The sequence below is a fragment of the Cebus imitator genome, unplaced genomic scaffold (genome assembly GCF_001604975.1).
Source record: "Cebus imitator isolate Cc_AM_T3 unplaced genomic scaffold, Cebus_imitator-1.0 Scaffold27, whole genome shotgun sequence".
NCBI classification, from domain to species: Eukaryota; Metazoa; Chordata; class Mammalia; order Primates; family Cebidae; genus Cebus; species Cebus imitator.
Window position 1 is genome coordinate 13,402,699 of NW_016107342.1, and position 16,557 is coordinate 13,419,255.

The 16,557-nt window shown below is 35.7% G+C and overlaps 1 protein-coding gene and 1 long non-coding RNA gene across 4 annotated transcripts in view; one reads left to right on the forward strand and one right to left on the reverse strand.

Moving 5' to 3' along the window:
- LRP1B (LDL receptor related protein 1B) overlaps positions 1-16,557 on the forward strand; it is a 1,911,091-nt gene that overhangs the window by 388,754 nt on the left and 1,505,780 nt on the right. The window lies entirely within an intron of this gene.
- LOC119470299 lies at positions 7,906-16,178 on the reverse strand. Its single transcript, XR_005199180.1, has 3 exons — positions 15,872-16,178; positions 11,917-12,017; positions 7,906-8,234 (listed from the first exon to the last, which is right to left on the reverse strand). It is a non-coding gene; the product is annotated as an uncharacterized LOC119470299 (long non-coding RNA).

Sequence of the window (16,557 nt, forward strand, 5' to 3'; positions counted from 1 at the left end):
AGGATTGTCTTGGCTATGTGGGCTCTTTTTTGGTTCCATATGAAGTTTAAGATTTTTTTTCCAATTCTGTGAAGAAAGTCAATGGTAGCTTGATGGGGATATCATTGAATCTATAAATTACTTTGGGCAGTATCGCCATTTTCATGATATTGATTCTTCCTAACCACAAGCATGGAATGTTTTTTCTCTCTGGTTGTGTCCTCTCTTATTTCCTTGAGCAGTGGTTTGCAGTCCTCCTTTAAGAGGACCTTCACATCCCTTGTTAGTTGTATTCCTAGGTATTTTATTCCCTTGGTAGCAACTGTGAATGGGAGTTCACTCATGATTTGGCTCTCTGTTTGCTATTGGTGTATAGGCATGCCTGTGATTTTTGTACATTGATTTTGTATCCTGAGACTTTGCTGAAGTTGCTTATCAGCTTTAAGAGATTTTGGGCTGAGACCATGGGGTCTTCTAAATAAGCACTCATGTCATTTGCAAATAGAGACAATTTGACTTCCTCTCTTCCTCATTGAATACCTTTATTTCTTTTTCTTGTCTAATTGCCCTGGCCAGAACTTCCAATACTATATTGAATAGGAGTGGTGAGAGAGGGCATCCTTGTCTTGTACCAGTTTTCAAAGGAAATGCTTCCAGTTTTTGCCCATTCAGTATTATATTGCTATGGCTTTATTATAAATAGTTCTTAATATTTTGAGATAAGTTCCATCGATACCTAGTTTATTGATACTTTTTAGCATAAAGGGCTGTTGAATTTTGTCAAAGGCCTTCTCTACATCTATTGAGATAATCATGTGGTTTTTGTCTTTGGTTCTGTTTATGTGATTGATTACGTTTATGTATTTGCATATGTTGAACGAGTCTTGCATCCCCGGGTTGAAGTCGACTTGATTGTGATAGATAAACTTTTTCATGTGTTGTTGGATTCAGCTTGCCAGTATTTTATTTAGAATTTTCACAGCAATGTTCATCATGGATATTGGCCTGAAATTTTCTTCTTTAGTTGTATCTCTGCCAGATCTTGGTATTAGGATGATGTTGGTCTCATAAACTGAGTTAGGGAGGATTCCCTCTTTTTGTGTTGTTTAGAATAGTTTCAGAAAAAATAGTACCAGATCCTCTTTGTACCTCTGGTAGAATTCAGCTCTGAACCTGTCTGGTCCTGGACATTTTTGGTTGGTAGGCTATTAATTCCTACCCCAATTTCAGACCTTGTTATTGATCTATTGATCTGGGATTCAACAACTTCCTGGTTTAGTCTTGGGAGAGTGTAAATGTCCAGGAATTTATCATTTATTCTAGATCTACTAGTACATTTATCATTCTTCTAGATCTGATATAATCAAAATCCTGAGTACTAATTTGATTGCACTGTGTTCTGAGAGACTGTTATGATTTCTATTCTTTTATATTTGCTTAGGAATGTTTTACTTCCAATTATGTGGTCAATTTTAGAATAAGTGTGATGTGCTGAGAAGACTGTATATTCTGTGGATTTGGGGTGGAAAGCTCTGTGGATGTGTATTAGGTCCACTTGATTCATATCTGAGTTCAAGACCTGGACATCCTTGTTAATTTTCTGTCTCATTGATCTGTCAAATATTGACAGTGGTATGTGGTCAATTTGTATTTCTTTTGATTTAAGGTTTTTGATCATTTTCAATTGGAGTATTTAAATTAGAATATTTATTATAAATTGGTTTATGAGAACCTATTGTACATTAAGGATACTAACTTCCACATCTTTTAGAGAGTCTCTAATAATATTTTGCCTTTTTATCATTTAGTTTTTAAAGCAATTTATGGTGTTTTATCATGGGATATTTTAAAACTATACGAACTAAACTCTGAATAGTCTTCACTACGATTGCCTTCCTCTGAAAGTTTTCTTTCAAGAATGAGAAATTATAATGCTCAATATGAGGAATGATCCTAGTATAACCATTGTACTAATTTGAAATGATGGATAGTTAGCCTACCCTCTGCTGTTTTTCCTCATATATATATATATATATATATATATATATATATATATATATATATATATATATATATATGAGGATAACAGGGTTTGGTATGGTTATCTTGTATCAGTATAATCAAAATCTCCTTTAGAAACTAGACATTTCTTCCTAGAAATTAGAAATTTTGGAGGAAATCCTACTAGCCTTAAAATTGGAATCAAACACTTCCTAGAATATTTATCATACCATCTGTCAAGATACAGATTTCATAGTTTATTTGTTTAATTTTCATCCCCAATAAAGCTGAATAGCTTGGAGGAAAAAAGGCAATTTCATGTTTGAGTTACTGACATTTTTGTCTAGTCCAATTTGGTCACAGCTATTGTGTTAGAGGTCGTATTTTGCATCACTAAAGGGAGGGACAGTTAGTTTGGCTCCATATCTGTGGAGAAACTTTGGTAAACAATGTCAACGGGAATATTTTTGAAGGACAAAGAAGGAGTTTTATGCTGGAACTAATTTGCATACACATACCTATGTATTGGTTGCCACTGGAAGGAGTTTGAAACTGTCTTATTCTAAATTGTATTATTGTGTATTGGTAAGTAGGTGTTTTAAGAAATACATAAAGTCGTCTTATCTAGATATCAATCCATTCCCTGAAATAATCATTTTTTTAATTATACACCGCTGACTAAAATAATCCATGCATTTCCAAATTGGTAACACTTTAAAAATTACCTAAAGTAATTTGGGTATCACCTGGAAAGATAATAGTGCCTTGTTAACTCTCAATTATCCATGCTAATAGAAAGCTATCTGTCTGGGGATGTTTTTTCACTGCCATAGAAATGTTAGAGGTCAAAAATGAGAGAGCCTGGGGATAGTTTGCAAGAAATGAGATTCTCAAGGACTCTAGGGATATGCCTTATGAATTAAGTTTCTTATTTTGCATTCATGGATAAGAATGAGAAACAGAATTCTGAACATATTCTCTGATGTCCCACAGATAACTGTGGTTTCAGGAGTACAGGGCCTGCTAGCGCAGCTACAGCTAGATAGCTATGACATGATGTTGGGAAGTCAGAAATCACAGTGACTTCTTGCATTTGATAAATACCAGTTAAAGTATCTATTCTGTGCATGTACACTCCTGGGTATTAGCGTTACAAGATAAATGAGATGGACATGGTACCTGAAATTCTATTGATGAGACTGAAAAAATCCCAAGTGAGATGAGTAAAAAAATATTTATTTAGGGATAAGTACTACGAAGAAAATAAAATAGGGTGATTTTACGCTGTGTAATTGCACTGAGGGACAACTTTAGCCAGTAGATAAAAGTATCCTGTGCAGTGCTGTTGCATTGAGATATTAGTGGAAAGTCAGTGGAGAGGTTTCAATAGGAAAGTGACTTGATCTTGTTTTCATACAAAAATGCTAACCCGGCTACTGTGTGTGAAATGGCTGGAGAGGGCAATGGTGAAAAGAAGCAAGTTACCAGGCTATAGCTTTCCATTGGTCCAAAGAAAATAGAACTAGTGAGAAGGAAGTCAGCTGTTCTTATGGGCCTAATGGGCAATGGCCAGCCAGGCCTAATCTACATACTTTCAGGAATGGACAGCACGAGCCTTTAGGCAAAAATTTGTGGGCACATGTGGTTACAGATGAGAACATGAAGCAGGTTATAGATTTGGTGGAAAATATAATTGGAAAAGGAGAAATAAATACAAAGGAGAATGGAATGTCTGGGGTTGTGATGCTGAACTTTGGCTGCACATGGGAATCATCTGGGATATATATAATTTTTTTCTGAGACAGGGATTCAGTCTATCACTCAGGCTGGAGTCCAGTGGCATGATCACAACTCATTGCCGCCTCAACCTCCAGGCTCAAATGATCCTCCCACCTCAGCCACCCAAGCAAGTAGCTGGGAACACAGGCTTGCACCACAACACCCAGCTAATTTTTTGTGCTTTCTTAGAGACAAGGTTTCTCCATGTTGCCCAGGCTGGATATTTTTTAAGTACTGATAGTTGACCCTCTTCACCTCACCACCCTCCTTACCATCACCACAACTATAAACACACACACACACACACACACACACAGCCCCAAGATTTTGATTTATTTGAAGTATGATCTGGACAATGAGTTCTTAAAAGCTACCCAAGTCATTTCAATCCATGGCTACCTTTCTTTGAGAACCACTAGTTTGGGCAGAGCCGAAAAGAGACCACAGGGGATAGTAGATAGTGGGGAAGAGAGCAACCTAAATGGGCATCTAGGTGGTGGTACCCAAAAGAGCATCATCAAGTACTGAAAGTCTTTCAGGACAGCCTTTGGATGTGTAGTTCTTAGGAGGAATCCTAATTCCTTATTGTGCCAGGCCTCCAGAGTCAAGCAAGTATTTGAAATTTTGGATGAGAGATTTCTCCACATTAAGGGCTTTTACATTTATGTAAATAACACCTTTAAATTCTCTTCTGCCCTTTTAAAATTCTCTGTGTACTTAAAAATGCATTTGTAACTACAGCACAAAAATTAAACTTCCTGCATAAAGACATTTATAGATGCCATTAAACATAAAATTAGTATTGATTTGTAAATACTTAGGTCAAGACTAGTACTAATATAAAAACAAATTATATTCCTCTATTACATATAAAATACCAGCTAAATTTCATTTTCAATGAGATTAATATATACTGGGGAAAAGTCATAATCTGTAATTTAGCTTTTTCCAAATTTATAAAGCCCATTTTAATCAGTTACAAAGATTACTGTTTATTGTGGAATTTGAAAATGTTGGAACAAAGATGACCATGTTCTAAATATAAAAGTTAATTTGGAACAATTTAAAAGCGCACACAAGAAACTGCTCTTTAAATAAAAAAAAAATCAGTAATGCTTGATGTGAAAATATGAAACCATTACATTCTTAATTTTCAAGGCTATGAAATTACTATGCTTAGATGCTTGCTAGCACACATTTAAACCCTTTTTCTCTTCTTAAATTATTTATGTTTGTTTTTGAGATGAGGTTTGAATAAATAGATTGCTGATGCATTTTCCTCTTCTGGATAGTCTGTTCAGCAGTAATTGACCATGAAAATGCCTTGTAGTGAGGTGGGGACAAAGACAGAGAATCCTTCTGGTGATCTAGTTAGATTTCAGTTCTGCAATAACTAGTTTGCTCTGTTTACTAGTTTATGAAGCAGATTTCCAATTAACACAGCTGTCACTCACAACCACCAGGCCTTAGAGATATTCTATATACCTTCCTGGGGTTGGTGAAATTTTTGTTGCAACACATTTATTTTGGTATTCAACATATTCTGACTTCATTGAGTCAAAAAGATCTTAAAGATGAATACATAGCACTGTTTTTAAATTTTATTTTTAATATTTTAAACATAGTTATTAAGTTGTATTTTCTGGAGTTGGCTTTTTTATCTGAAAATTTTAAATGCTACAAATTCAAACAATAACTGTAGAATACATTCACCAATACCTCTGTAGATTTAATTTCTAAAGAAAGGAACCCAAAGGCAAGTATATTGAGTTTACTTCCTGATGTGCTTTGTTAGCTGTTTCCTCCAGTATATCCTCTATTCTATTAAATAGAAAGCCAAAAACAAATAAAGTGTTTTTCTCTGTAGAAAGGGAAAGTTAGTAGTGTCGCTTCTATATATCTACTTAAATGTTTAAAATTTTAATAACTGGTGAATAATCTTGAGGTTAATGAATATACTAAAATGTAATAATTCCCAGAGAAAGAAAATACATACTGTAAATATTTTATCATGGAATTCATTTAAAATTTTGAAAATGCTGCCTACTCACTATTTTTAGCTCAATAAATCTATTTTTATTATAATCCATGACTTCTGTCTTTCTAATGAAAATCTTTCAATGACACTGATTTTTCTTTTATATTTTCTATAAAGAATATGGAAAAAAGGAGAATCTTAAAATTCCTAACATTATTCTCATTTTGGATGCCATCACACAACATAATTTTAAAATCTTCACTGTTTTAATAAAAAACTATTATAATCATGTTTATCTGACAGACTCATTGCTTTATTCATTATAATCAAATAGGAAAAGAGGAAACGTATGGTGTTTTGAGAATGCATGCAGGTTTTCTTTTTTTCTTCTTCTTCTTTTGAAATGTGAATACGTTAATAAAATATTGACTAATGCTTGAAAGGCTCGAAGAAATGACCAGTGGTGGAGTCCAAGGACAAGAAGAGATGACAGTTTATTTTCTTTTCCTTTTGGTTTCAGAGGGAAGAAGCTATATAATTTGGATTGGAAATTAATATCCAGTTTCAGTCAGAGAATGAGAAATAGTTTGAAAGTACAAAGATTTCTGATGTTACATGAAACTTAGTTTTGATCAAAATCATCTTTCTAGAAATAGAAGGGCAATTGTCATCGCAGGTGGAGCTGGGGTATCTTTCCTTTGGCCTGAGTATGAATACCAGTTATAGAAAAAAAGTTCTCAATGAAGACGTCGTCAAGTTGTTATACTTTTGGAAATTCTGTGAAAGAGATGGTGCCTTACTCTGGAAATTGGTTATTAACACTATGTATCTCTACTGAGAAATATACCAGACATGTATAGCTGCTCCTCAGAATCACTAAATACTATAAAGGCATTATCATGCCTCACTGAGCACTCACTGGCTATTGACTTGCTAAATTGGTCTTTAGTTTGCCAATGCTAAGCTTCCTTCTGTTCAGTAGTTCAAGATCCTGGTGTTGCACAGAAGCTCCATTTCATACTTTTATGGCAGGGAAAGGCATCCCCTAGCTGCTTCCTGGTTCAGAGAGTGATGGGTGTCTCACCTTCAATTCCCAGGGTATTTTACCACAAGTAAAACCTTACCTCACACAAGGTTCATAATTCAGTGCCTGAGTTAGGTAACCATTTCCCTGTTACATACATACACACACACACACACACACACACACACACACACACTCACTCTCACACACTGACTAGAGATCTTTTCATAGACTCCATTCTCCTTTAATCTGACTTAGTTCTATTCTCCGTGGTATCCTCTCATCCCTTCTCCCCTTACCCCACTGTTCTAAATAAAATTGCCCTGTGTAGACACTAATTGAGTATATACATATGTCTTACAAATCAAGGTACTTAACTTTTTTCTAGCTCCCCATTTCTGTGGAATGCTATCATTCAAGTTTAGGTTTGATGAAATTACTCCTATCATTAGATTCAGATATGACCTGTAGTTATTTACCTACTCAATAACCACCAATGGTGCCATTTATTCCATGGGTGAAAATAGGCCTCAGGCAAATCAGACAATACTCTTGACTTGTGTTGATTCCATCTCTAAAGTTGGGACTAATTTTCATTGTTAAATTAATCTGATTACATCAATAAAGAGATTCAAAATAATTCTAAGGGCAATAGGGTGTCCTTAGTAAATTATTACAGACTTATACATTGGAAAATGTTAGAAGTTTACAAGGTCTTGTTTTACATATCAAGTATGAATTGAAATCAAGATTTTCATGTTCATTTCAATAATTTCCCAGCTGTGTAATGAGGAAATAAAAATATAATTCATTCTTTGGACTATTTGGGGAGTTTATTATAAAGGGCCAATTTTGTTTTGTATAAAATAAAATTAGCTCTTTTCTAAATTTGTTTTATAAAAATATCTCCATCCCACTCTTAGATTGATTACAGATTTAGACAAATAAAATTAAGTCTAAAGCTTTTAATATAAGGGCTTGAGCATTCATGTCTGTAATGAGATTATTCCTTCTTTCTAGAAGACTATAGCAACCCCATAGCAGCTATAAAAGCCACTGTTTCTGGGAGATAATGAATTGTTGGATCAGGGCAGAAGTGATTTCAGCAATGTGTTCCATTCCCAGAAGTCAGAGCTGTTAAAAGCTCTGTATGTTTGCTTCTCTTTGAAGGTCCACAGCCCAGGGCCTTCTGCTTTGGAAGAGGCTGGAGTGTTTCTACTACAGAAACCTAGTATGTCTTCCATGTTCATGATAAAGCAGCACATGCAAAATGAAACTCACACCAGCACATGTGAACTTGTCCCTGGGATGCTACAGAAACCAAATTATAAAGACCACATTCTAGAATAATATCAAAAGCACAGTACCTGGGGTGAGGTCAGTGAGACCATCTGGTTTCTTCTATCACAGACCATCTATATCTGGCTGTGTTCAGATTTGGTGCCACATAAGGACTGATAAATTAGTGCCTGCCTAGAGGAAGAAACTACACTTATTATCTTCCATCTATTTCCTACAATAGAGGAACAATTAAATTGGAAAACTTGTGCTAGAAAATATATTTAGAATTAGAATAAATTTTCCCATAAAACTTAACAACAACAATGAAGATGAATGCTTTAGTCATTAATCTAAGCCTTTTATATGTATGATTTCTAATCATCACAAAAATTCTATAAAATAAATGTTATTCCTATTTTCAGGTAGAGAATTACTACTCATTGATATTATATAATTTATCCAAGGTCACACTGCTAGAATTGTACCAGTAACTTGGCGATAAGTTGCTAGTTATCTCAGCCTATAAAATGTGGGGCATATGGACATTAAGATTATAAATTAGCTTTGGCATAATCAAATTGTTTAACTTGTAAACTGGATCATGTTGTGCATCCTTTTGTAGTTTAGGATGATTAAGAAATTGGACCTTATAAGTAAATAGCCACATTTAGAATCATAGGCACACGACAAAGAATTCACAACTAGGGATTTCTCAGCCATTAATCTAGACTGTTTCATGCGTCTCCATATCTTCATCTATAAAAATGGATAATAGAAGTAACTGTTTCACGATCTCTTTGCCATGCATTAAATAAGATGAGGCAAGAAGAGCGACAAATACCATACATGTAATAGTTATTAATAAATCTGAGTTGTTATCTAATTATTAAAGAGAATTTAGAACATTCATAAAAGCAAAATGAAGAAATAAATCACTCCTTGCCTATTACCAAAACACAATGTTATGAAGGACTTGTAATATTACCTTTAAAATAATTTTAGAAGGCTCATTTAATCTAATTAAATTTATTTCTTTATTTAGAGTCCTGCTGTGTCACACAGTACGGGGGGAGATCATAGCACACTGCAGCTTCAAAGTCCTGGGCTCAACCAGTCCTCCTGCCTCTACCTCCTGAGTAGCTAGGACTACAGGTGCATGTCATGCTAGAAAGCTTCTTTTAAAAGATCACATATTTGCAGAGTTGTAATCATAGTCACATATACAGTTTACTACCCCAATTAATATTGCTACCTGAGCATTTTTCATTTTCTTACATAATCTTCCAAAACATCCATTTTATCTACTACAACATATTAAATTGAATAAAGCATTTTTTTTGCTCAATTTGTAGAGCTGGGCTTTTAGACTGGTTTTAACATTTCAATTTAATATATAATGCAGCTAAAGAGCTTTGTGTAAGTGGATTCTGGATTTAGAATGTTGTTTTTCTTTGACCCCATATCAACTTGTGGTAATTGATCTTAAGGCTTCTGTTTATGTGGTTTTTGAAAGAATATCTCTCCAGTCAGTTTGGTTCCACTTACTATTTAGTGAAATCTTTTGCAGTGTTCTAGCCTGACTCAGCTGTGCCAAGAACAAATAAAGGGAAGAGGTTTTCCTTCCTTGGGATAGACTTTTACAAACCTTTGGCTTTTTGGGATTTTTTTTAACATAAAGGATGCTCATCAAAAACTATTTTTTGTGCTTTTAAGCAAACTCTGATGCAGCGAGAGTCATTGTTATTTGCAGGCATTAGAGGAATATCAGTTGGGTCTATATGTATTTTGGCAGCCACATTTTAAGGAGATTAATAACACATAGGTAATATCACTTAATACCATAAGGGTATTAATATGACATTTAATCTTATTTTGGCTTTTAAATTTAGTTTATTGGCATTTTTAAACATTATAATTCAACATAGGGGAGAGCAAGTTGGCCTATCCCATGCCACTGGACAGAACACCAAATTTAACAACTATCTAAGTCTTATGAAAGTGTTGTTTTTGGCAAAGAAACCAAAAATCAGGTGTGCATTCACAGTACCTGGTTTTAACTTCATGTGTCTGAAAGCAGCATTGAAGAGGTTAGAAAAGACTTTCTTGAATTCAGGATTCCACCCCTCTCCCATCATCTCCCAGCAAAAGCTATGTGGCATGGAGAAAGAATCTGTGTGCTAGGGAGAGGGAGAGTACAGCGATTGTGAGACACTGCATTGAACTCAGTGCTGCCCTGTCACAGCTGAAAGCAAAACTGGGCTGAACTCAGCCATCACCCATCCATATAGGGACCATTTAGATGAGCCCTAGCCAGAGGGGAACCACCCATCTCAGCAGTCTGAATATGAGTTCCAGCAAGCCCCACCACTGTTGGCTAAAGTGCTCCAGGACCTTAAATAAACTTGAAAAGCAGTCTAGGCCACAAAGACTACAACTCCTGGACATGTCCTAGTGCTGAAATGGGCTTGGAGCCAGTGGACTTGGGAGCATGCTACCTACTGAGACACAAGCAAGGGTGACTAAGGCAGTGCTTGTGATATCCCTCCCCCAACCCCAGTCAACACAGCTCTCACTCCAAAAAACAACCCTTCCTTCCTCTTGAGGAGAGAAGAGGGAAGAGTAAAGAGGATTTTGTCTTGCATCTTGGATAACAGCTCAGGCACAGTAGGATTGGGCAACGGGCAGAGTCATGAGGCCACATTCTAGGTCCTACCTTTCAGAAAATATTTCTAGACACATCCTGGGCCAGAAGGGAACCTGCTGCCATAAAGGAAAGGACCCAGCAAAATACAACACCTGCTGACTAAAAGAGCCCTTGGGCCTTGAATAACCAGCAGCTATATCCAAGTAGTATGCCATGGGTCTTGGGTGAGACTCAGCCTATTCCCAGCTGTGGTGGCTATAGTGAGAGACTTCTTCTGCTTGAGAAAAGCTGAAGAAAAATAAAGCAGTCTTTGCCTTGCACATTAGCTACTAAATTAGCCACAGTTGGGAGGGCACCACCTGGGCTTTTAGAGTCACCAGTTCCAGGCCTTGATTCTTGGATGGCATTACTGGACCTGACCTGGGCCAGAAGGAAGTCCACTGCCCTGAAGAGAGAGTGCCAGACATGGCAGCATTTACCACAAACTGGCTGAAGAGGTCTTGCACCTGAAGTGAACCTCAGTAGCCTGGCAATACTCCTTATGGACCTGTGGTGGTGGTGGCCATGGGTTAAGGCTCCTCTGCCTGTGGAAAGGGGAGGGAAGAGTAGAGGATTGCATCTCATAGTTTAAGGGCCAGCTCAGCTACAGTAAAGTAAAGTACAAGGTAGACTTCTCATATTTTTCACTTTAGTCCCTGGCTCCTGGAAAGACCCACTTGGGGTATGGGGAAATTCGCCACTGTAAAGGGAAGGACGTAAGCGTAGCTAGCTTTTCCAACCACTGATTGTAGAGCCCTGAGGCCTTGAACATAAATGGTAGCCAGGCAGTGGTTACAGTGGGCCTTGGGTGAGACCCAGTGCTATGCTGGCTTCAGGCTGGACTCACAGAAGTCCCATTAGTGGGGGTCACGGAGGTGCTTATGTCATGCCATCCCCAGCTCCAGGCAGCTTAACAAAGACAGAGAGGCTCTTTTGTTTGGAAGAAAGTAAGGGAGAGGAATGAGAGTCTCTGGCTGGTAATCCACAGAATTCTTGTGGATCTTTTCCGAGATCACTAAGGTGGTACCTCTACAAGTCACCAACAACTACAGCATTACTGGGCTTTAGATGTGCTCTAATGCAGATATGGCTTAGCTTACAATACCCAATTGCTTTTGAATACCTGGAAAGCCTTCCCAAGAAGGATGGTACAAACAAGCCCAGACTATGAAGACTAAAATAAACACCCACCTCGTCAATGCCCTGAGACCAATGAACATGAACAAGCATTGAGAACATCCAGGAAATCATGACTTCACCAAATGAACTAAATAAGGCACTGGGGACCAATCCTGGAGAGACAGAGATATAGGACCTTTTAGACAGAGAATTCAAAATAGCAAATATTATTAGAGCTAAAGAGAGAGATAGATCCCAATACAATAATAGCTGGAGACTTCACCCCACTTTCAGCATTGGACGGATAGATCTTCCAGAGGAAAAATCCACAAAGAAACATTGGATGTAATCTGCTCTATAGACCAAATGGACCTAACAGATATTTACAAAGCATTTTGTCCAATGACTGCAGAATGTACATTCTTCACCTCAGCACATGGATCATTCTTAAGAATAGACAATGTGTTAGGACACCCAACAAGGCAGAAAACATTTCGAAAAAAACAAAAACAAAAACAAAATAATAGCAAGCATTTTATCTGAACACAATGAAATATAACTAGAGGAATAATAAGAGGAATTTTGGAAACTATACAAACAAATGGATGTTAAACAGTATGGTCCTGAATGATGAGCAGTTCAATGAAAAAAGAAAAAAATGGAAAAATTTCTTGAAACAATGAACCATGGAAACACAACATATCAAAATCTGTGAGGTATAGTGAAAGCAGTACTAAAAGGGAAGTTTATAGCTATGGCACCTATATTAAGACAGAAGAAAAACTCCAAATGAACAATGATGCATCTTAAAAAACTAGAAAAGCAAGAGCAAACGAAACCCAAAATGAATTGAAGAAAAGAAATTACTATCACAGGAGAAACAAATGAAATTGAAATAAAGAAAACAGTACAATGGGTCAACCAAACAAAAAGTTGTTTTGTTGGAAAATTAAACAAAGCTGACAAAGCATTAGCCCGACTAAGCAAAAAAGAGAGAAGACCTAAATAAATAAATTAAGAGATGAAAAAAGAGGCATTGCAAGTGATAGCACAGAAACTAAAGGCATCCTTAGTGGCTACTATGATCAACTTTGTCCCAATAAATTGGAAAAATTTAGAAAAAATATGTATAAATTCCTAGACACATACAGCCTACCAAGATTGAACTACAAGGAACCCCCAAACCAGAACTTTTTATTACGGCTTTAAGTTGTTGCTTGCTATTGAACAGATCAGTAACAAGTGACAACATTAAAGCCACAATAAAAAGTTTCCCAGCAAAGAAAAGTGTGGGGCCCAATAACATCACTGCTGAGTTCTACCAAACATTTAAAGAAAAATTAATACCAATCCTACTCAAACTGATCCAAAAAATAGCAGAGGAGGAAATACTGCCAAACTCATTTTAGGAGGCCAATATTACACTGAACAACACTGGAATAATCACATTATCTGACTTCAAATTATTCTACAGAGCTATAGTAACTATGACCGCATGGTACCGGCATAAAAACAGAAAAGAATGTAGAACATAAAAATAAATCCATACATCTATAGTGAACTCATTTTTAACAAAGGTGTGAAGAGCATATATTGGAGAAAGGACAGTCTCTTCAATCAATGGTGCAGGGAAATCTGAATATTCATATGCCAAAGAATGAAGCTAGACTCCTATCTTTTGCCATATACAAAAATACAATCAAAATATATTACACACTTACATCTAAGACCTCAAGCCATAAAACTGAAAGAAAACATTGGAGAAACACCCCAGGATATTGGAGATGTCAAAGATTTCTTGAGTAATATTCAACAAGCACAGGCATTCCAAGCAAAAATGGACAAATGGAATCATATCAAGTTAAAAAGCTTCTGCAGAGAAAAGGAAGTAATCAACAAAGTGGCAAAACAACCTACAGAATGGGAGAAAGTTTTGGCAATTTATGTATCTGACAAAAGATTAATAACCAGAATATGTAAAGAATTCAACTCAATGGAAAAAAACTACTTGATTTTAAAAATGGGCAAAATATCTGAATAGACACTTCTCTAAAGAAGACATACAAATGACAAACAGGTATATGAAAATGTGCTCAATACCACTGATCATCAGAGAAATGCAAATCAAAACTACAATAAGATATCATCTCACCAGTTAAAATTCCCTTTATCCAAAAGACAGGCAATAACAGATGCTGGCAAAAATGTGGAGAAAAAGGAATGCTTATACACTATTGGTAGGAATGTATATTTGTAGAACCACAATGGAGAACAGTCTGGAGGCTCCTTAAAAAACTAAAATTAAAGCTACCATATTCTGCAATAATCTCCAGTAATTCTACTCCTAGATATATACTCAAAGGAAAAGAAATCAGTTTACTAAAGAGATATCTGCACGCCTGTGTTTATTACAACACTACTTACAATAGCCAAGATTTGGAAGCAGCTTAAGTGTCCATCAACAGATGAGTGGATAAAGAACATGTGGCACCTATACAGCATGGAGTACTATTCAGCCATAAAAAGGGAATGAGATCCTGTCATTTACAGCATGGATGGAACTGGAGATTATTAGGTTAAATGAAATAAGGCAGGCACAAAAAGACAAGCTTCACATTTTCTCACATATTTCTGGGACCTAAAAATTTTAACAATTGAATTCATGGAGGTACAAAGCGGAAGGATGGTTACTAGAAGCTAGAGAGAGCAGTGAGTTGGGGGTGGGGAATGAGGACGGTTATTGGGTACAAAAAAAGAAAACAAGTAGACCTCCTCCACCTTTTCAATCTGATTTGCTCTTTGCCCTGCAGACATATGGATTAGGAACCAGAGGCCTCTGAGGCCAATGCTCTGGCAGGTGGCATGGCACCTGTGTTAACAAAACATCTCCAATGCCTTCAGAGTCCACAACTACCATTCAGTCATTTATCAATTGTTAGAAAGAATGAATAAGACCTAGTATTTGCTAGCAGAAAGGGGTGACTATAGTTAAAAAATAATTTGTTTATGCATTGTTAAATAAAAGTATAATTGGACAGTTTGTAACACAAAGGATAAATTCTTGAGATAATGGATACCCTATTTACCCTCATGTGATTATTACACATTGCATGCCTGTATCAAAATCTCTCTTGTAACCCACAAAATATATACCTACTATGCACTCACAGAAATTAAAAATAAAAATAATTAATTAAAAAAGGTACAATTATGTTATTTAGTACACTGGCTACTGCCCCAGTATTATTTGCACATTTGATTAGCACATTTTCTATGTTCCCAACCATGTTAATAAGTATAGTAACTAAAGCATAAAACCATAAAGAGCACCTACTTGGGAGGTCCCCTGCCATTGTAAGCTGCTAGCCAATGTTTATTAACCTTGCGATAAAGATTACACAGGAAAATTTATTGAATATCTTACTGAAATAAAAATATAACAACATTTGTCACATTTATGATCTACAAATACAATTAGGCCATCAAAATGGATATGGGATTAGATTGATCTAATATCACTTAATGAAACAATGATGGTTTTGAGTAGCTAAAATTCTCTCTTCCAAGTATTCACAAACCCTCTTATTAATTTTGTATTTTTTTCTTTATTATTCTATCTTACCTCTTTTCAACATTGATTTGGGCTACATTTTAAAAATTATCTCAGCATGTAACTTCTAGGTATGTTTCCATAATAGTTTGATATATAGTGTTTAATCTGGACAGATATCACAAAGAAAATTAGTCTGGAATTATGTTTTGAGGAGGCAAAGACATTTGGTTTGTTAAGCAGTCAGAAAAAAGATATTTCAGGGTGAAAAATACAGATTTGGCTAAGTACAGATGTGGATGAATGCCTTATTTTTAAGAAACTACTGCATATCTTCTATTCTTTAGTATTCATCAAAACTTTTATATTAATGCTGTCAAAAGCAACCAGTAGTTAATACCTAATTATGCCAACAACTTCCATTCTGTTATGAGTTTAGTTCTTTAAACAACTTTACAAGTGAAGAAAATATTTTACCTCATTTTTCAGATGAGGAAATGGAAGTAGAGGTACACTAAACTATTTGCTGGTGTCAGAGAGGTAGTTGACACCAGAAACAGAATGGAAAACTACTTCTGACTCCCTGCACGACATTTTTTTGCTACAAAACAACATCCAGTTGTTTGTCTTCTGAAATACGATCATGAATCCTCATTTTTCTTCTTGTAGAGATGTATCTGTGTGTGCTTATTTATTCATTTATTTATTTTGGGTTTAGGTATTGTTTGGTTTTTCAGTACTTCTTGAGGTTTTGTTTAATGAAATGTTTAGCAAAGTAGGATAAGCACTGTACTGCCAACCTCCCAGGAGATTATTGATCTGATTAGCACTTAAGGAAACAGAGGCTAACAGAACAAAAATACAAATGAACTTTAAAACTTCATTGTTGTTACCTTCAAACACCATTAATATTTTTAAGGCTATTTTAATCTTTCCCTAAGGGTTTTTCTTTTCTCCATTTTGCATCAAAGGAACATATTTTAGCTTTTTGTTTTTGTTGCTCCTTAGAGCTCTGAGTAGGAGGTAAATATTTACTTATATTCCTGCTCTATGTGAGTGTACATGTATTATTATTGAATAAAATACTTTGCAATGTGTCTATTTGGATGTATGTGTAGTAACAATCCTATGTTGTAGTGGTTTGTTTCAAATTGAAAAAATAT